Below are 19,836 nucleotides of genomic sequence, written 5' to 3' on the forward strand. Positions count from 1 at the left end.
TGCTAATTGTTATTGCTGCCATAAACAACTTAGAGATACATTAGATGGATGTTAAGACAGCTTTTCTGAAATCGTGAATTAGATAAAGAAATTTACATAGACCAACCTGAGGACTTTGTAGTGAAATGTTGTGAAGACAAAGTTTGTAAGTTGAACAAATATTTGTATGGTTTTTAAATAAGCACGTAAAAAGTGACATGGGAAATTTGATTATGTGATAATGAGTAGTGGATTTAAGTTAATGAATCTGACAAGTATATTTATAAGTAACTTGTTAAGGATACTTGTGTGATTGTATGCTTGTATGTGATGATATGCTTATACTTGATACAAACATAGATGTGATTAATTCCACTGAAAACATGCACTGAATGAGAACGTTGACTTGAAAGACTTAGGCCCTGTTGATGTATCTTAGGGATGAGAATTAGAAGATAATCTAACATTTATAGTCTTAATCGTTCTCATTATGTTGAATTTGTGCTTAAGAGATTCAACCAGTGTGATTGTAAGCCTGCGTGTACTCTATACGATTCTTCTTGTAAACTCGAGAAAAAGTAAGGGTAATGGGGTATCTAAACTTGAATACTCAAGAGTTATAAGATGTCCGATGAATTTAACAAATTGTAAGAGTCCAGACATTGCCTATATTGTGAGTAAGTTAAGTATATATACTTGTAGTCCAGAACAAGAGCATTGGGTTGCACTTAGTAGAGTATTATGGTACCTTACCTTTTATTTGATTTATGAAAGGTATCTTGTTGTCCTTGAGGGACTTTGTGCTTCAAACTGGATATTTGACTTAGAGGAGTATAAGTCTACGAGTGGATATGGTTTCACTCTAGCATGAGGGTTTGTTTTTGGAAGATTTCCAAACAGACATATATTGCTCAATTCATTATGGAATATGAGAGTATTGTGTTAGATAAAGCACGAGAGGGGGCCGAGTGCCTAAGATGGTTTTTAAAAGACATTCCTCTCTGGCATAGGCCTGTGCCAGCTATATCTATACATTGTGTTAGCTAAGCTATAATAGCTAAAGCTAAAAATAGCTAATCTCAATCGGCGTTATTTCCATTGATTGGATAAAGTCCAAGGAGAATATCGCACAACCTTTGACGAAAGGTTTATCCAAATAGATAGATAGAAATGCATCGAGGGGGATGGGTCTTAAGCTCATAAATTAAACTTGCCATGAAGGATACTCAACCTTGCTGACTGGAGATCCCAAGATCAAGGCTTCGAATGAGACAACTAATTTCTGGTGGGTATAGGTAAACACTATCAGAGAATTTCATTCTCTGTCCCTTCCCTATGGTGTAGACGTGATAGTGTGATTGCATGTGAATGATGACTTTTAAGAAGTCTTAATGAGTTCTATAGTTTCAGTTTAAGATTGAAGTGAGGTGTATCAGTAACGCTCTTTATGTAAAATCACCTATCTGAATGAGGAAGTGGGGCCACTTCCTATGAGAATATGAGCTTTGATTCTCTAGAGCATTCTGAGAAACATGATATGTCCAGGGACAAATTGGACAAAACCGCACGAGCTTGGCAGCAACCTTGGAGATATCATCCGTGGATGTTATCGCGAATTACATCAAACGCTAGCAGTTCAAGACATAGTTCACTGTCTCTAGCAAATAATTCCGGTAATATCTCACTAAGCAAAGGTTCAAGACCTCATGGACACCTCTGCCTAAAAATGGTATTTCCTGCGTTTTTTTTTTTGTGATTTTCGTTTTGATGGTTTTGGTATTATTGGAACTTAGGACCTAATAAGGGTCACTAAGGGTTCACTAGTTCATGTTATTTCACTTTGGTAAAAGAAACCTTTAGTCTTACATGTGAGAAACTAAAGATGAAATCTCTCTGCACTGGTATGATTGTTTGCAATCCATAGTATGACCCTGTGGTCAACACGCTGTTGTGTGAGGGAGAGGACGTTGAAATGTCTAGTATAACTTCAACAAATGCACGACATGTCTGCCTGTTCAGTCAGGTTAGGTCGTGGTATTGGGGTGTTGATTTACCAAGATCTATCTGTATTTTTCATGTTTTATTGAGTTTTCATTCATGTGGGGGATTGTTGGAAAACGATTTATAAAAATTGATTTTTAAAAAATTTTAATAACAATAATATTTTATTTTTTTCTTTTGTGAATGAAACTTATTAGTCCCATATTGTGGAATTTCCAATTTTTAGTTGTTTTAAGAGACTATACAAAGTTTTTAGTCCCACATCTGGTAGTTCCTCTTCTTAAGTTGTATTTGTCAATTATATAAACAAATTCACTACTTTTGTAAAATCTATGGGAAAGGGGTTGCTCTATATTTTAAAGGGACCCATAAGGGAATTTTTATTATAGGGTTTCTTAAGCGTTCTCGATTTTCCTTAATGGTTTTTTTTTGAGTTGCCAAACTCAAGTTGAGCATCTACTACATATGCTAGTAGTAGGTGTAATAGGGTGTTTTATCCTGGAGATATCCGTCCTGTGAGGGCTATAACATCACTCTTGTGTGTAGCCGGGCGCTAATGTCTTAAGGGCAACGTGTTGAACACGTGAGTCACTCTGTTTTTCCAAAGTATTGCCTTGTTGCTGTTGCGAAGATCTGGAGAGCTCGTTCGTTTCATCAAATCGATCACTTCCATTATAAAGGAGCTAAGTATCAATAATTTTTGCTTATTTGATTTTTCCTTGTTTTTGATTATTGCACCCAACACTTTTCAGCTTGCACTATGCTTTTGTTTCACTGGGAACACCAAGTTTGCCGTTCTTGGTTGCGCTTGATACAGGAAGCGACTTGTTTTGGGTGCCATGTAACTGTACTAGCTGTGTTCGGAACCTTACGACATTTTCTGGAGATGTATGTTGTTTTCTTAACGTATTTAATTTATTTTGAGTCTTTCATTTAACTCTTTAGTATACGCACATGTCTAAAGGTTTTGTCATCTCCACATATGATACGTAGACTAAATTGCCATGATCAATAGCAGTGCTGTTCTCTAAACCACGCGGAAAAATGTGACATTTTCACGGTGTTGCGTAGTGAAATTGATAATCAGTCCTTTAGATTTTTACTTAGCCTGAATTCTATGGTTTTTTAATTTCTACTTTTTACAATATATGTTTGTCACTTTAACAGAAAATAAGCCTCAACATTTACGATAGTACTCATCGCTAACAAGCAAAGATGTTCCCTGCAACATTACTTACTGTCAGCCCCAAATTGGATGCACTGTTTTATCTAGTGATCAATGCCCTTATCAAGTCGAATATTTGTCTAAGAATACACCATCTTCCGGAATCTATGTAGAGGATGTCTTGCATTTGAAAACAGAAAATCATAAGCCAGAAGACATTGACGCAAGGATAACATTCGGGTAGGTTTTCATTATTTTTTCCCAGTTCCTTTTAGCTAATAGAAGTTGTTGTGATCTGACAGTTATGCTTGGATTATGTAGTTGTGGTCACGTTCAGACGGGTGCATTCTTGGACAACGGAGCACCCAATGGGTTATTTGGACTTGGTATGGGGAAGTCATCCGTTCCCAGCATTTTGTCAATGGAGGGGCTCGTAGCAGATTCTTTTTCCATGTGTTTTGGATCTGATGGGGTTGGAAGAATTATCTTTGGTGACAAAGGAAGCTCAGACCAAGAAGAAACTCCGCTCAAACATGTCTCCAGCCCAGCGTATAACATTAGTGTGACTCAGATCATCTTCATTTATCCAGTTTTCTTTCTTTTCATAAAAAACAAAGGCGGGGTTCTTTAATTTATTCATTTTTCATCTTCAAACATGTCTCCAGGCCAGCGTATAACATTAGTGTGACTCAGATCAGCGTCGGAAAAAATCTAAGTGACGTGCTGGATTTTAGTGCGATTTTTGACTCCGGTACCTCAGTTACACAGCTTAAGGATCCAGCATACACGGCTATATCTGAGAGTGTAAGTAGTCCAAATAGAAAATTTTCTTTTATTCCGAAATCAAAAACATAAACTGGGACTAACATAAGATAATTAAGGTGTGCTATAATTGCAGTTCGACTCACAGGTTCTACATAAACGGCATTCTTTTTATCCCAGGATTCCTTTTGAATATTGTTACGATATTAGGTTTGTTCTTACTTCTAAGTTCTAGCCTCCTTGTCATTCTCTCTATATGTTTTACTTCATTAAGATTCTACATTCGCTTGCATTAACATCCATTCTTCATTCAGATTTTTACCCTCTTTTATTCAGTAATGCAACTGAATTTCAGATACCAAATCTGGCATTAATCATGCAAGGAGGGAGCCCGTTCAATGTTTCTGATCCAATAGTTCTGTTCACTAATGGGGTAACACTACATTTGCAGACCTTTTTAACCTGTCTGTTATAGTTATACCAAATACTGAATATCTTCTAATGTGCAGACCACCGCTACCACATATTGCCTGGCTGTTGTCAAGAGTACAGATGTAAATATAATTGGTCGTAAGTGATTTATTTCTTAACTTTTTTTTTGTTTTGTTTTTTTGTCAAACCTACTTAATTGATGCAAGCAAAGCAATGGAGGATTCGGGACCATTTCTCCCAAAATTTACCTGGGCCAAGTCAATTGAGTGGATCTCTATTCAGTCATTAGGGGAGGATACGCTGCACTTTGGATGCTCCTGCTGCATCATAAGAACTTCAGCATTCTGATATGCATGCTTTGCTCAATCACATTGTTTTTCTCTTAATGCAGAGAATTTTATGACTGGTTATCGTATTGTCTTCGACCGGGAGAAAATGGTATTAGGCTGGAAAGCATCTAACTGTGAGTATAATTTTTCCATAGCTGGCTCGATTTCATTATAAGGTTGTTTGGCTACTACTTATGATGCTAGCATACAAAGTTGTTCATTATAATTGTGAGTATTTCCTTACAGGTTACGAAATTGCTCATCCAAGTTCTCAACAAAAAATTCCTCAAATTCCCAAAGAGTCACCCCCAGGATTAACAGTCCAACCACACTTCGTGCATGGCGGAACTCCTAGGAATGGTTTAAATTCAAGGGCTCCACAGTTTTCAGCTGGCAAACCACAAAATTTATACCTCATGGCATCGTCACTTACCACCGTGTTATTCCTTGCCATTATGTGAATTGTTTAATTCCCCTTCGTTAATTTATTTTAGAAATATTTAAAATCTAAGTAAATAAAATTGGCATCTAAGAGTGATCAGTCCATTTAGTTACATATCAAATTCGGAAACTGCCGAGTAAATTTCATATTTTGGCCCTTTGCTACCTTTTGTTCATCATGTTCATTATAAATCGGCATGGGTGTCATTTTCCTAACAAATAATATGATTAGTTTAATTAGGTGGCACGAATAAATTACTAAGTAGAATTGCATATGGGTGTAATTTTGACTAGGTCAACATATTTTGACCACGACTTGAAAAATGTCTGCCTTGAATTTATTTACTAGGAATTACTGGTTAATCCTAAACTTGAGTATCCGTTTAATGACTAGTCCACCCATAAAAATGATTTAACCGCTAGTCCAAATTCATGATTTTGGACTAAAAATATTAATCCCTGATCCATTACACGTGCGAATAATATAAACCGCATTTTTTAAAAGGCAGAACTACCCCTCCTTGGGATAATAGCAGATCAGATTATGTTTATCGTCTCTCGATATTGAAGAGGGTCTCTGAGTATGAGATCAGAAGAAATTGCCTCAGGAGAAACATGGAAATCTCATCGGCATCACCATCATCATTGAAAAAGCTAATCCTTCCTCTTATCTCTCTAATATTGGTATGAAACATCTAGGTATAACCTTGTTTCAATGAAAAACAGTTCTGGAAATTTCATTTTAGGGTTTATAATTTTCGACTCATTTATTTTATTCGAAATTAGAGTGGAGATTTGTGATCAGTTTAACTTTCTCATCGTTTTAATGTAAAATTTGATCAATATCTGGTGTTCGATTATATTTTATTTTCAGATTTGGGGATTTTTGGGAGGAGGAATTGAATGGGTTAGTGAAAAGACGGAAATCAAATGATTTTGTGTTTTAGCACCGTTTGAATTGGCCGCACGTATGGAGATTTTGGATTCAAGATGCTAAGAATATGATACTTTCTTTGCCCGCAAGTAGTTTGATTCCTAATATCTCATCAAACGATTGTTTATACTCAAATTTTGATTCTGCTTAGATGCTTTAATTTACACATCAAAGGTTCAAAATGTGAAAATGAAATTAGGCCTTTTTTTTACGTAGGTTTGATATGATGGTGTATATTATTCAACAGTATGATGTACTGAAATTAATATGTATGTTCTGCATCTGTAGTTGTTGCCACATATGTGTTTATTTTTGTGATGAAAAGCAATTATAAGTTGGTTCTTTTGTTGTTTTTGCAGGTTGTTCTTTTGTTGTTTTTGAAATATGGTTGTGCCGTTCGTCGGAGAGAAAGTTACATATACACACTCTAGAAAATTGAAAGTGGTTGTTTGTGTCGGTGAAACTATTCAATAACGAGAGGTGGGCATACTACCTGTGACTGTTGTGGCTGAGCAAAAAAAAATCCATTGCATGTAATTTCCTACCCCCTAATGCTAGCTACTACTTAAATTCCTGAAGTCCAACTCTAAAATTTCTTTGATTTATGGTGTACTTCAATTGTAAAACGTCTTTGATTTATGGTGTACTTCAACTGTATGTAGTTTTCAAATGTGATATCTACAAAGTTTTCACACGGTACATATCAATTATATATATAATAGGCTTTCACCCAGTACATATCAGTATGTATTGTGTTTTGACTTTGTACATATCAGTATGTACTGGGTTCTTTCTCTTTATATAACAATATGTATTGGGTTCTTACTTTCTACATAACAATATGTACTACTTCAAAGAAAACCCGAGGGGCAGCAAGAGGTACAACTTGGGGAAGTTGACATATGATAGGAAGAAGATCTATTTAGTGCCCTCAACTCATCAGGAAACCAACCTTTGGTATTTCGGGTAATCTTTCAGCAACATTACTGTGCCCTCAACTTAGTTAATTTGTATGTCCCATAAATATGTACCGAGTAATATCAACTAGCTTTGCTCAGTACATATCAATATCTACCAGAAATAGTGTACTTACTTAATACTATAGCTGCTAATGTTTCATGTTTTTTTTTTATATTTTCAGAGATTGGATATGTTTCCGTGATTCTTACTGTAGAGCATTCCTCGCGAAGATTCCAGTTCTGTATGGTCTTACTTACTGTCATAGGTTCAATGTCATTGAGTACTTGGGTAACCAAAGAGTATTACAAGTTTGTCGCAAGGGTATTAAGTTACTTGGTCTGACCAGTATCCGGTAAGATAACACTTTAAATTTTCATCCCTCAAAGCTCGGAGGAATAAGAAATGATATTCTTATCATTCTTTGCAGAAACTGTGATTAATTCTACACATGACAATAAAAATATACTAGGTTTCATTGAGTACATATAGACATCTACTAGATTTTCATTCAGTACATATTGATATCTACTAGGTTTTCACTCAGTATATATAGGTATCGACTAGGTTTTCAGTCACTACATATTGATATCTACTACTTCTCCCTCATTACATATTGATATCTACTAAGTTTTATTCAGTACATTACAGTATATTTAGCACATGTGTATACATATTGTGGTTTTCTGTTTTGATTTTAAATTTTTCTGGGGTTTAAATTGATTGCACACCATTAAATAATCACCCAATGGAAAGTAACAAATAAGCAGGCAGTATTATTTAGGTTACCTGGTTAATTTAGTTAGATATTGTTTTGTCTCTGCATCTGAATGTTTTGAATATATCCGATTGGGGGTGGCAGGAATGGTGGTGTTTGTAAGAACAAAGAATTTCGCGACCTGTGGCCATAACATGTGAAATGGTTGTGGAAGCCGTTTCGTCGTCAGATGCCCGTGGAACTCCTGTTATGTTTCTGAGAAATACACGATCTATTTGTAACAGTGGAAGACTCACAGAGTCTGTGGCTATAAAGATCAACTACAAAAGTTGGAAAATTTGCAGGCATCAAGCCTGAAGACGGGAGGATTATCTCATCACACATCAATTTGAAGAGTCTGATACCCAATACATATCGATATGTACTGGGTTATCACCGTCACATATCAATACGTACTAAAGACGGCTAAGTTATATTTTTGGAAGAATTTTCTTTTGCGTGCCAGGATTTACACTACAAGAAGATATCTACTACCAGTAGATAAGGATTTATATTTTTTTATAGTATTTTTATATTAGGTTAATGCATATGATTATTATGTAGCAGAAGTACCGAAGAAAATTGGTATTTTTTACATAACCTTTTGTAATAAAAAAGTTCTGAGTACAAGTTGCAGTTTTTTCGGCATTTTGCGTTGAGAAGAATACGCAAAATAAACCTACAACAACATCCATGAACATCATGTATCCATAGTTTACCTACAACAACATCCACGAACATCATGGCTCCATCTTTGTGCATTAAGTACATGGGCATCTAAGTTAAGAGCCTGAACTTGCCTTTCCAGAAAACAGAGTGCCAAGGAAGTATTGCACCACATTTTGCTGCTAAACAAGGGATAAAGCTTTGTCTTACATCCTCGCATAAAGCAACTCACCCCGTATAGATTAATCCTCCGAACTGCCCTCGAACTTCCTGAAATATCAAAGACAGAAAATGAGGAAGACGGAGAAGAGAACCCATCTTGCACAAAGGTATATCAAAAAAATAATGGTTTACTAGAAAATACTGGATCACCCGTGTCAAAAATCTTATCATAGAAATGTCGCAACATTGTACTTAAGAAAAAAGTTTGTAAATATTAGATTTAATGAATAAGGAGAATTGTAGTTTCCCAAACTTAAAAGCAAGTTATTGTTAGCAGGCTCCATCCCTTGTTTGACTTGGATTTAAACTCAATTTGATTCGTATGGTAGGATCAATTTGTATACAATATATATTGACATTTACTTCATAACCATATCACTTTTCTCCTATACACATACAGAAATATACTGCAGGATCATACCCAAACATAAACTAAGGATTATTCATATGTACATATTCAAGCATAAACTAGGGGTTCATACAGTATATAATGATATGTACTGGATCAACGAATCACCTTTTACCTAAAACACAGCTATAGAATCACATTCAAGTACAAACCAGGGGTTTACATATTGACATGTAGTGCATATCAAACCACTTTTTCCCTAATTACATAAGCATATGTACTGCAGGGTCATATTCAAACAAACTAGGGTTTTATATACAGTATATATTGATTTGTATTGCGTTAGTGAATCACTTTTTTCTTATGTACATAGAGATAGGTATTGCAGGATCTATTCAAGCATAAAGTATGGGTTCGTACAACACGTAATGATATGTACATATGATCATATTCGAGCACAAATTAGCGGTTTGTATACAATACATATTGACATGTACTGCTTAACATATCGCTTTTTCCCTACATATACATATAGATATGTATGGCAGAATCATAATCAAACATAAATTAGGGATTTGTATGCAGTACATATTGACATGTCCTCAGAACAGAAAAATAAAAATGTAAAATGAATGACTTAAAACTGAAGAATCAGAGAAGGATTTGTTTTGAACAATTTACTTGTAATTCTTCCGATAAGAAGCAACTCCCAGTTGAATCTGGTAGAGACTTCAACTGCATCATCAAATAATCTTCATTAACTACAACAAGTATTAAACAGTTATGAGCCAAAACACAATAATCCAGTGGAAGTTTAACTAATTTGAAAAAATTAGTTAAACTGTTGTCGAAACACAATCATGCAACAAGTATTCAAATTTTAACTAAGTTATCAAAAATCCCCAATATTGCATCACTGAAACCCTAGATTTGACAAAAGTTGAAACATAAAAGCATAAAAACAGTGATATCGATCAATCACATGGAAAACCCTTAAATATTATTGCGTACCTTAATCATATATGAATCGATAGGAAAAATATTAATGGCTAACGACCTAGATTTGAAAAACAATGAAATATAAAAGCATAAAAACGGTGAGATCGATCAATCACGTCGGAAACCCTAAAATCTTACTTTGTACCTTAATCAGATATGAATCGATAGGGAAAATATTAATAGCAGATGATGTTTTAGGTTAGAGAGAAAGAAAGTTAAGGGAGAAGAAAAACAATACAGGAGAACTCACAATACAGAGACGAAAAAGATATCGTATTTTTGGTTCACACGTTTTTGGATGATGGGTATGCTAGTCATTTCCATTTTTTTGGACCAAGGGTTAAAAATATTCTCCCACTAGACTACAGATTAACCCGGATCGGGTTTAGTGGACCAAACAACAAATTACTCATTTATTTATTTATTAGTATATTTTCCTGCAATGGCGCACAATTGCGATACTATTTAGTGTCACTGGTAATCATCTGTAATTGAAATGGAATTACTTAACCACCTACACATGGTATTTTTCTTTACCAAACGTGTATGAAAAATATAGAAGTAGAATAACCCTGTCAAGTTAACAAGGAGCGTGCATGTATCACCTGGTATATACGTCCAAAACGGAAATTATCCCTCGAGGTAAAAACTTCCCAAACATGTTTGCACAACACGTCACCATTCCGGAAATTTTGAACGGTCAAAATCTCAACGACCAAACACGGTGCTGCTCTAGTAAATTGTACCAACTTTAACCAACTTAGTGTTGACTTTTTATGTTGAGAATTAATAAATTATGGGTATCATTGAGTTTGATCATCGATTAGACGGAAAGGAAATCAAAGAAGATAATGATTAAAGTGGTTCGACACTAACGCCTACATCCACTCACCGAAACCTCGTAGAGTGAAATAGATTGATCATCAGAACTTCTGAGATACTTTACATTTACATTAGTATTCCTATTTATAGGAATCATAAGATGATTAGTAAATCCTAAACCCTAGAAGATAGTAACAAACTTATCTTGACTAGGTATTCTAGCTATATAAACTGATTAACTAGCTAGACTATAATGACTCGGGCTTCCTCTGACTTTATCTTAACTCCACGTGAACACAAGTCGCACGTTCACAGTCTTCATGGCCACTTCGACTCTTGTATAGGACGAGATATTCCAACCCCCACTCAAGTTGGACACGGAAATTTTTGAAGTGTCTATCTTGAAAATCTTGAGTAACAATGTATAATTTTGTCACTTTAACTCCAAGTAAAATCTTGTAACATGGACTTCAGCACCAAGGTCACTTAATCTTCGATCACGAACAATAGTGAAATACAGCAACAAGCAGCAAAATGATCTTCACATAACTGTTGAGATATACGGGGTCTTGTAGTTGCAAATGGACTTGATTGGATATTAGGCTTTGAAGAAGGTTTAGAAGAGTACTTGGTTTGTTGATTACTAACCAAGACAAGACATGATAGACAAACCAACAACTTTGAAAAGAAGATGGTTGTCTAAGAAAATTTCCAATTATGAAAACTACTATTTGGAAATGAGATGAAAAAAGATCATCATTTTCAGAGATAAATAAAATATATGATGTAAAATAGACTACCAAAATGGCAGGAGAATTCAGAATTTGCTATCAGCAAAATATATATATGTATGATGATGGAGATAACCGCATCAAAATGATACAAAATCATACATGAATGAATCTTCTTGAAGACAAAGGATATGACGCAGTTATGCGAATGAGTCTTTCATACTAATGTTTCTGTTAAAACTTAATAAGGTATGAATATATGGAAACATAAACTCATAAAAAATTAACGTTAACAGATGAGGTGATGAGATATTGAGAGGCACACACATGGTTTAATCTAACCTTGAGGATATCTGGAAAAAACAACGAAAAAGTATTATGCCTTAATCGGATAGATAAAGAATGATTTATCAACGAGAACAAAATCTTTCATTGACCAATTAATAATGATTATTGCAGTGGCTGTAGTCGCGAACCACTGCTGATCGATAGTGGAACACCATGAATGGATAGAAAAGTAATTGCTAGCTCGAATTTGCAAAACTGAAAAAGCATAAAAGAATAACTATACCGATCTCTGATAGTTCAACGCGCTGGTTTGTGAAGAAGCCCAAGAGATGGAATCGATGAGTTTCACAGTACGAAACTTATGTTTTCCAAAAACATAAAAAGAAGAGAGAACATTGTAACAAAAATGATGTTACAAGGTCCGAAAAGATATTATATTCTCATAATAATATTCGGAAATAAAAGATGGATACTTAGGATAAAGATGGAAAATAGGAAAAATTTTCCAAAATAAATGAATTGATTACCAGAGCTTGGCAAGATTTTCGAAAATGGAGATATTTTCGGAATTGAATTGAAAACTGACTTTGAAAATATTATCGGAAAAGATAATGATCATTTGGGAAGGAAAATATCTTTCATTAAACTTACAAACAAATGACGACATACTTACACACGAAGCCAAAAAAAAAAACATTTCGAAGAAGAAACATTGAATACTATGCTCAAAATTATATTTAGAACAAGCAAATAATTTTGGAAATAAAATCAACTCCCTATATAGCATTAATTGGTTTGACAGTGAGATAACTATCAAGAATATAAACATCGATGATGATGATGACATGTAATACTAAAAAAAGAATGAGTTTGATTTTAAGAAATAACAGATTGAACCAAATCTGTTTGACAACTTAGATAATGAGTACTGGTATGCAAAATTTGTGGTTGAGCACATGGAGATATTTGATCATCCACGGAATATTACACAACGCTGCACTGTTGATTGTTTGAGAACAGAGAGAACTGTTGAAGAGCATCTTCGATGAAAATTGATAAAAATGCTGAACAAATTTGAGACAATGATAAAATTGATTTACATGAGTAAACTCAAATTTTGATACTCCCTGAAAATGGAAGATCCGAACGTCCAAATCATATTTGGATAATAGAAAGACATAAATCCTTTCCAAAGTTTGATACCCAATTTTGATAACAAGGAAACATTTTTTTTTTTTTTGAACTTTGTGATTTAAGATACTAACCTTAAAGAAATCTGGGTAGTAGAGAAAGAAGCGAGCACCATGAACATCAAACTTAAAACAAAATAATGCCATTAGATGGGAAAATGAAGATTTAATTTTGCGGAAGCTATATGATTGGATCTCCCCGCTCTGATACCATAATAAATTATGGGTATCATTGAGTCGGATCATCGATTAGACGGAAAGGAAATCAAAAAGACAATGATTAAAGTGGTTCGGCACTAACGCCTACATCCACTGACCGAAACCCCGTAGGGTGAAATAGATTGATCATCAGAACTTCTGAAATACTTTACATTTACATTAGTATTCCTATTTATAGGAATCATAAGATGATTAGTAAACCCTAAACCCTAGAAGATAGTAACAAACTTATCTTGACTAGGTATTCTAGCTATATAAACTGATTAACTAGCTAGACTATAATGACTCGGGCTTCCTCTGACTTTATCTGAACTCTACGTGAACACAAGTGGCACGTTCACGGTATTCATGGCCACTTCGACTCTTGTATAGGACGAGATATTCCAACAAGAGTGGATGAAATTTTCTATTTTGCTCCCCCAAATATTTACTGCCCAAAGCAGTGCTTTGCCTCAGGGCCGGCACAGACTAGAACCGTCCCTGATTTGTATGAGTAAAGGTTGTACAGCCGTTACAATAAACACTCAAGTCATCCAAATATAGTGGTTCATCTTCTTCATCATCAAGTGTAACTTCAAATTAATCAGCATACACACCCAGTTGACGAGTCTCATCTAAATGTTGACGACAAAATGTAAATCTATCACATGTGTAAGCCCACTCAAGTGGGATGTTAAGTATTTAACAGTTGTTTTCTCTCTCCGGCATAAATTCATTAATATTTTAATTATGAGATAGATTCCCAAACGAATTAGTGAAAATGGGACATATTTCCAATTTTCTCTCGGTTAATGAAAAGTATTTTCCCATGAAAACATGCACCAGTCGAGGAGGTTGTAACCGAAATCCCTTCGAAACGCACTACTCCATGCTATGGAACTAGCCTTTATTTCAATGAAAACCTGCTATGGAGGATTGATTTAAACATATGAATATTCTTCGAATGCTAGAATAATTTTCTTCCACCTCATTGTTTGTTGCTAGATTGCAAACCAACACATTAATATTACATACTTTTGCTTCAAAATGAATTTCAACTTAATCCAAAAAATGGCAAATGAATCTTCTGATGCTCACTTGTTAATTTGGACCTCATCGGACGGGATTCATATTCATTTGTTGTATGTGCATAAGCATCATCTACCAACCGTATAAAAAAAGAAAAAAATAAAAAAAAATAGATAAAATAAATAAATCATCTACCAACCGTTCAGAAACTGAAGAACTTGATCTGATACTTGTCTAACCTGTGCAGTGGATGATTTCTCTGTAGTTTTGGATGTTTAGAATCTTTTCCCGAAGAAAAATTATAACATCAATGAATATGAAAGCTATTAGATTGATTGAGTATTGGATCAGGGTAATTGACTTGGTCAGCAAAAATTGACCATCATTTTTTTTTTGTTCCAAGAAAAATCGCAAATGCTTAAATCAGCTGCATATCTGAGTACCAGAACACCTTATAAAAATTTCGTAACGCATGTTACAAAAAAAAAAAAATTAGCAACAGAAACTATATATGTTGCGACATAGCCATTAATTTCGCAATGGTCGATGTACCATTGTGAAAATTTGGCAACCCCGTTTTGCAACTAAAACCTAAACTTGTTGAAGAGTTAGTGTTTGGATGGTAAAATCACTTCTACCCCAAACATCGGCGGCGACTAACTCAGCAAGTCAGCATCACCCCAGCCTTGAATACTTCCTAATTGGCTAATGGGGCTGGACTTTCTTGCCAGGATTATGTACGCAAATACGTAAAGTTCTCGTAAGCTAGGCCCAATGGGAAAATAAAATTCTTAAATAAGGAAAACTAATAAAAAGGATAGAAAAATTAACTATTTACACGCAATTTTATATATTCTAATTTCATTTATCAAAGGGTGTTACTTTAATTTTTTCATTTTAACCTGAAAATAAACCAAATTAAAAAAAAATGAAAGTAACATTTTTCCACAAACGGAAATAGTTCTATTTCACGAAGATTTACTCTTCGGTCATATTTTATGTTGATCAAATTCATCCAAAACATATGCAAATTTCTTAAAGATGAAGGTTGTGTTTTTCCTTTTTTATACCTTACAAATATTTTTAGTTCATACTGGTAGAGAATATGTAACTCTAATTGCAGACTTCACAAAAATTGATGAGCAACGTACCTTCTGACGATCCACAAGCTCTGTATTGCACCATGGAAATTAACTAGCCATCACTTATGCCATGTATATGTTAATTAATCATGCAACCCCTTGATTATCCTTTTTTTGATCGAAGAAAAAGAATATATTAATCAAAGAATGCACAGCAACCACTTGATTATCTAACATCTTACATTTCAATTTCCTCCCTCATCTCAACTAATTCATTCTGAACTGACTTAATTGTTTACAAATGCATTAGGTATAGATACGACAATAAGACCGTCTAACATCTAATTGCTACACTCTTTCTTTCTTTCTTTCTTTTGTTCTTATATAGTAACTTTAGATGAATGAATCCATAAGTAATTTCTTTCTTTCTTATATAGTAACTATAGATGTATGAATTCATAAGTAATTTTGTGATTCTAATGCAAAAAGTATTTATAAACACGTAAATGACAAATATTAGCAAAAATGCAACTTAACAACTGCCTAATTTATCTTCCTTGTCATTCTTATTTCTATAATATATTAATATTAGCAGCAGGGACGGACCTAGCAAGGGGTTAAAGGAGGCTATAGCCCGTCCCTGATTTTGTGGTGAAAAAAATTTAGGAATGGGAAATTAGGTTAAATTTTATGTTTAACCCGCGTATTAGTTGTAGTTAACTAATCGTATGTGATTTTTAGCCCATATTATGAGGTGATCAAAATTTAAGTCATGCAAAAAGCAAATAATTTTCTTCCACTCAATATAATTCTATTCCTATTTTCTTCTGTATAAAAATATCTTTTGGTAATCACTTTGTTTTTGCTATCATTTGTGTTCGTTTTAGCTTTTTCATCCCTAGCCATCTGGTATTTTATGGGTGGATCACTATTTGGCCACTAAATATATGATGTGTTCCAAAAAGAATTGTCGCAGCCTCCGACCGCATTATCGACTATTACATTCCATCCCTGCCCAATGGAGAATTCTGGGTCCGTCCCTGATTAGCAGATTATAACCAGTACATTGCATTGGCTTCTGGAATTTTTATTGATCTTTGAGCTTCGATCCAACAGAATTTTATTTTTATTTTATTGGCTGGTAATAATGGTTAACCCGTGCATTTAGACACAAGACAATAACCAATCATTAATATTAAAAAAATAAGAAAAGATGTATTTTAGATTTGAGAATGCAAATTTTGCATTTATTGGAATTTTGGTTCAAACCAATCTTAAACGTGTTTTGGAGGAAAAAAATCGTGCTAGAAAATTGTGTTATGTTTTGTGTTGTTGTAAGGCTAAGACCATTGATATCCGCCTTTAGCAATCATGAAGAACTTACCTGCCTTGAGGAACGCGACAAGGTTTTTGTAAAACCAACCTCTTCAAGGCTTTAACAAGAGATGTAAAACGTGCCAGTCGAGCACAACACAGCCCACGAAATCACGTGCTCAGCATGTTATGAGCCATCTTGTGCTGTGCCGGAAATTATGATGTGTCGTGTTGTGCCGTGTTAGAAGACGTGTTGGGCTGGATTGTGCGAGAAAAATAAACGTGATGTGTCGTGTCGTGCTGTGCCAGGCACATTTATTTTGTATTTTCCAATATAAATGTTTTCCAATTATATAGGTATTATAAGTGTAATTATGAAAATAAGTCAATATAACAGTAGTAAAATGTCAATAATTGTCTAGAATAAATGTTTTTTTTTTGTAAAATATACACAAAATATGATGTGTTGTTCCATGTTTTGTAGTATTTTATACGTATTATGATGTGCTTTCTTAACATGTTGTGTTGTGTCGTGCCACGTGCTAATCCGTATCGCGTGCTACGTTGGACTATTGTGCCAATCAGTCAAACCCAGCATGTCCCATTTAACTAACGTGCTGTGCCATGCTGAGCTAAGTCACATACTGAGCTGGGTTGTGCTCAAATTTTACCGTGCTGGCTGGGCTGGGTTGTGCTCGTGCTGGTACAACCCAATTTACACCTCTAACTTTAACAAAGACAAAAAATATAACAAACTAAAATGATTTTTATTGTGTGTATTTCTAAATTCAGCCGTCAAATTGTAGAATTTAGAATCTCATTTCTCAATATGTAAGTTTTCTTTTTTGGACAGTATTGTAAATTTCTCAATGTATTTTTCTTGTTTTACATTATACGCAAAACCCTTTCAAATGGATGAAATTATAAGCAACTAAACTTATTATTATCTTTTTATTTGTCACACATATGCTTCAATAATTTTTGATGGCCTAAATTGCAAATAGATTAATAAACAAAATTTAGAGAAATTGGGTTAATTGCTCAAATATTTTTAAAACATGATTCTAATGGACGGGTAAAATTAGTATGAGTGAAATGGACACCAAAAAAATAGCAAAAATGAATCTGGATTCATCCTGGCTTAAACTTAAAAAATAGCGAGGGTCAAACTGGATGCATCCTTATATAAATTAAAAATAAGAAAAAATATTTGAAAATGGGTAGGATGAAACTGTTTACATCCCGGCTATTTTTACACTCTCGTCCATTTAAACAGTGTCAAATTTACATGTCTTTTTCACCCAAAAATTATCGTTATTGAGTTAATTAACCAGTTTCGTGCAAAATTTACGGCAATGTCATTATCAATAATTTATCATGCGGAACTGTGAACACCGGACAGTCAAAAGTCTCATTGCCTTTATTATTTTATCTAACAATTTTGCAAATCTGTAATCTTGTCCATCTTTTTCTATCCTCATAGCCTGTCTTTCTTTGTAGTAGAAAATCTTATCAAAAGGATAACAATGGTGTTAATGGATACATATGACCTCTTACAAATTTACAAAACGTATCTTGATCCGATCTAATGCATAAATTCATAGCTGTGATGATATTTTTATTGACCCTCCTAAGATTCTTGTCGTTCGATTTTCATTCGATTGTGTATGTACGTAATGTTTAAACTAGTTGCAACTGGGGTCGATCTTATCCATTTTCTATTTTTCCAATTTCCTCCATCATCTTAACCCATGTTAGAACTTTGCAATGTACATGCACCTCTCCATTATTTTTAGATAAGTAAGACCTACTCAGAAAACTTTCGAAAGAACGAAATTATAGGCAAATAATTCCTGGAAACTTGTTATTTCCTTGATCACGTGGAACTCTTCTATTCTTGTTACCATGCAAAATTGCAAATACTTGTAACAGTCATCACGAAGTCCAAATGAGAAAAGATATTATAAAAGATTAAAGTTAGCTCTTTGCTTCTATACTTCGAAGTATCATGCTAAGTTAATTGAGCCAAATACCGCTTTGCCGGTTAACGAATGAGGACTGTGACAACAGAGATTTTAGCACATATCTATGGTAAAATGAAGCTCCACCACTGAAAAGCATTTCCTAAACAATCAAGAAGATGGTTATGGTAATTAAGAAATTCACTCCTCCTTAGTCCTTTCCATGTAAATAGAAAAACAACCTAGACAGTTTCTGTGGTTGACATCTTACACCTGAGATACACCATGTAAGAACCTCGACAGTTCGTGATATTAAATCATTTAGAAGAGTTTCAATTGTCACATAAGATGTTCGATCTGGGTGGGATGCACGTAATTGTCAGAAGGATCAACAACATCCGACTAATTTGCCAGGATTTTTTGGAGGCTGTTTGGTAATTCCCATGCCTAGAATAAGAGCATGGACAAGTTATCTTTGTGTCCTAAACTTACCTTTTATTTTAGTATTATAAACAAATGTATCCCTATATTTACATTCGAATTAAAAATGTACCTCCGTTTTTTTCCCATTTATAAATATAGGCATGTTGGATGATTTCCATCCAAATCCGTTTATTAAGTCAATTTCTCGTAATTTTAGTCGATTTATCGTTGACCGAGACGAGAGTTAAGTTACACGATTACAATTTTATCCTATGGTGAAACTATCACCATTAATTAGAAATAAGAGATTGAATCTCATCCTTCCAACTATACCAAATGCACATCTTCCTCTGAGCAGGAAACAATTTATTCTTTCTTCATTTGATCTTCCTCAGTTCCTCCCCGAACAGCAAAACCTTTCGGTCATCTTTTTCAGTTCCTCATCGAGCAGCAACAAGCAAACACCCGCAATCATTGTTAAACTTACAACAACCACCAACACGGAAACACGTTATTCTTATTTCCCTCCTCAGTCTCAGGTACTCAAGTACTAATTTGTTGCCCTAATATAAAAATCTGTTGGTATACACTTATTTGATGATGGGTTTCCATATTTATGTGTTATCATGATGCTAAGAAGGTTTAATTTGGTGAATTGATCTTTAAATTATCTGCAGCTGTTTCATTTTCCTTAACCCTAAGAATTAAATTGATTTATATTTTCATTTGGTTGGTGAAAAAGCGTGGATCTAACAACACCACCAAATATTTAGTACGAGCTATAAGTTAGTACAAGCCTATTAAA

The 19,836-nt window shown here is 34.3% G+C and overlaps 1 pseudogene; it reads left to right on the forward strand.

Annotated features, from left to right (window-relative positions):
- The first annotated feature begins 1,982 nt into the window (after positions 1–1,982).
- Positions 1,983–5,129, forward strand: LOC113344897 (annotated as a pseudogene).
- Positions 5,130–19,836: the final 14,707 nt, after the last annotated feature.

This window comes from Papaver somniferum, unplaced genomic scaffold, assembly GCF_003573695.1.
Source record: "Papaver somniferum cultivar HN1 unplaced genomic scaffold, ASM357369v1 unplaced-scaffold_80, whole genome shotgun sequence".
NCBI classification, from domain to species: Eukaryota; Viridiplantae; Streptophyta; class Magnoliopsida; order Ranunculales; family Papaveraceae; genus Papaver; species Papaver somniferum.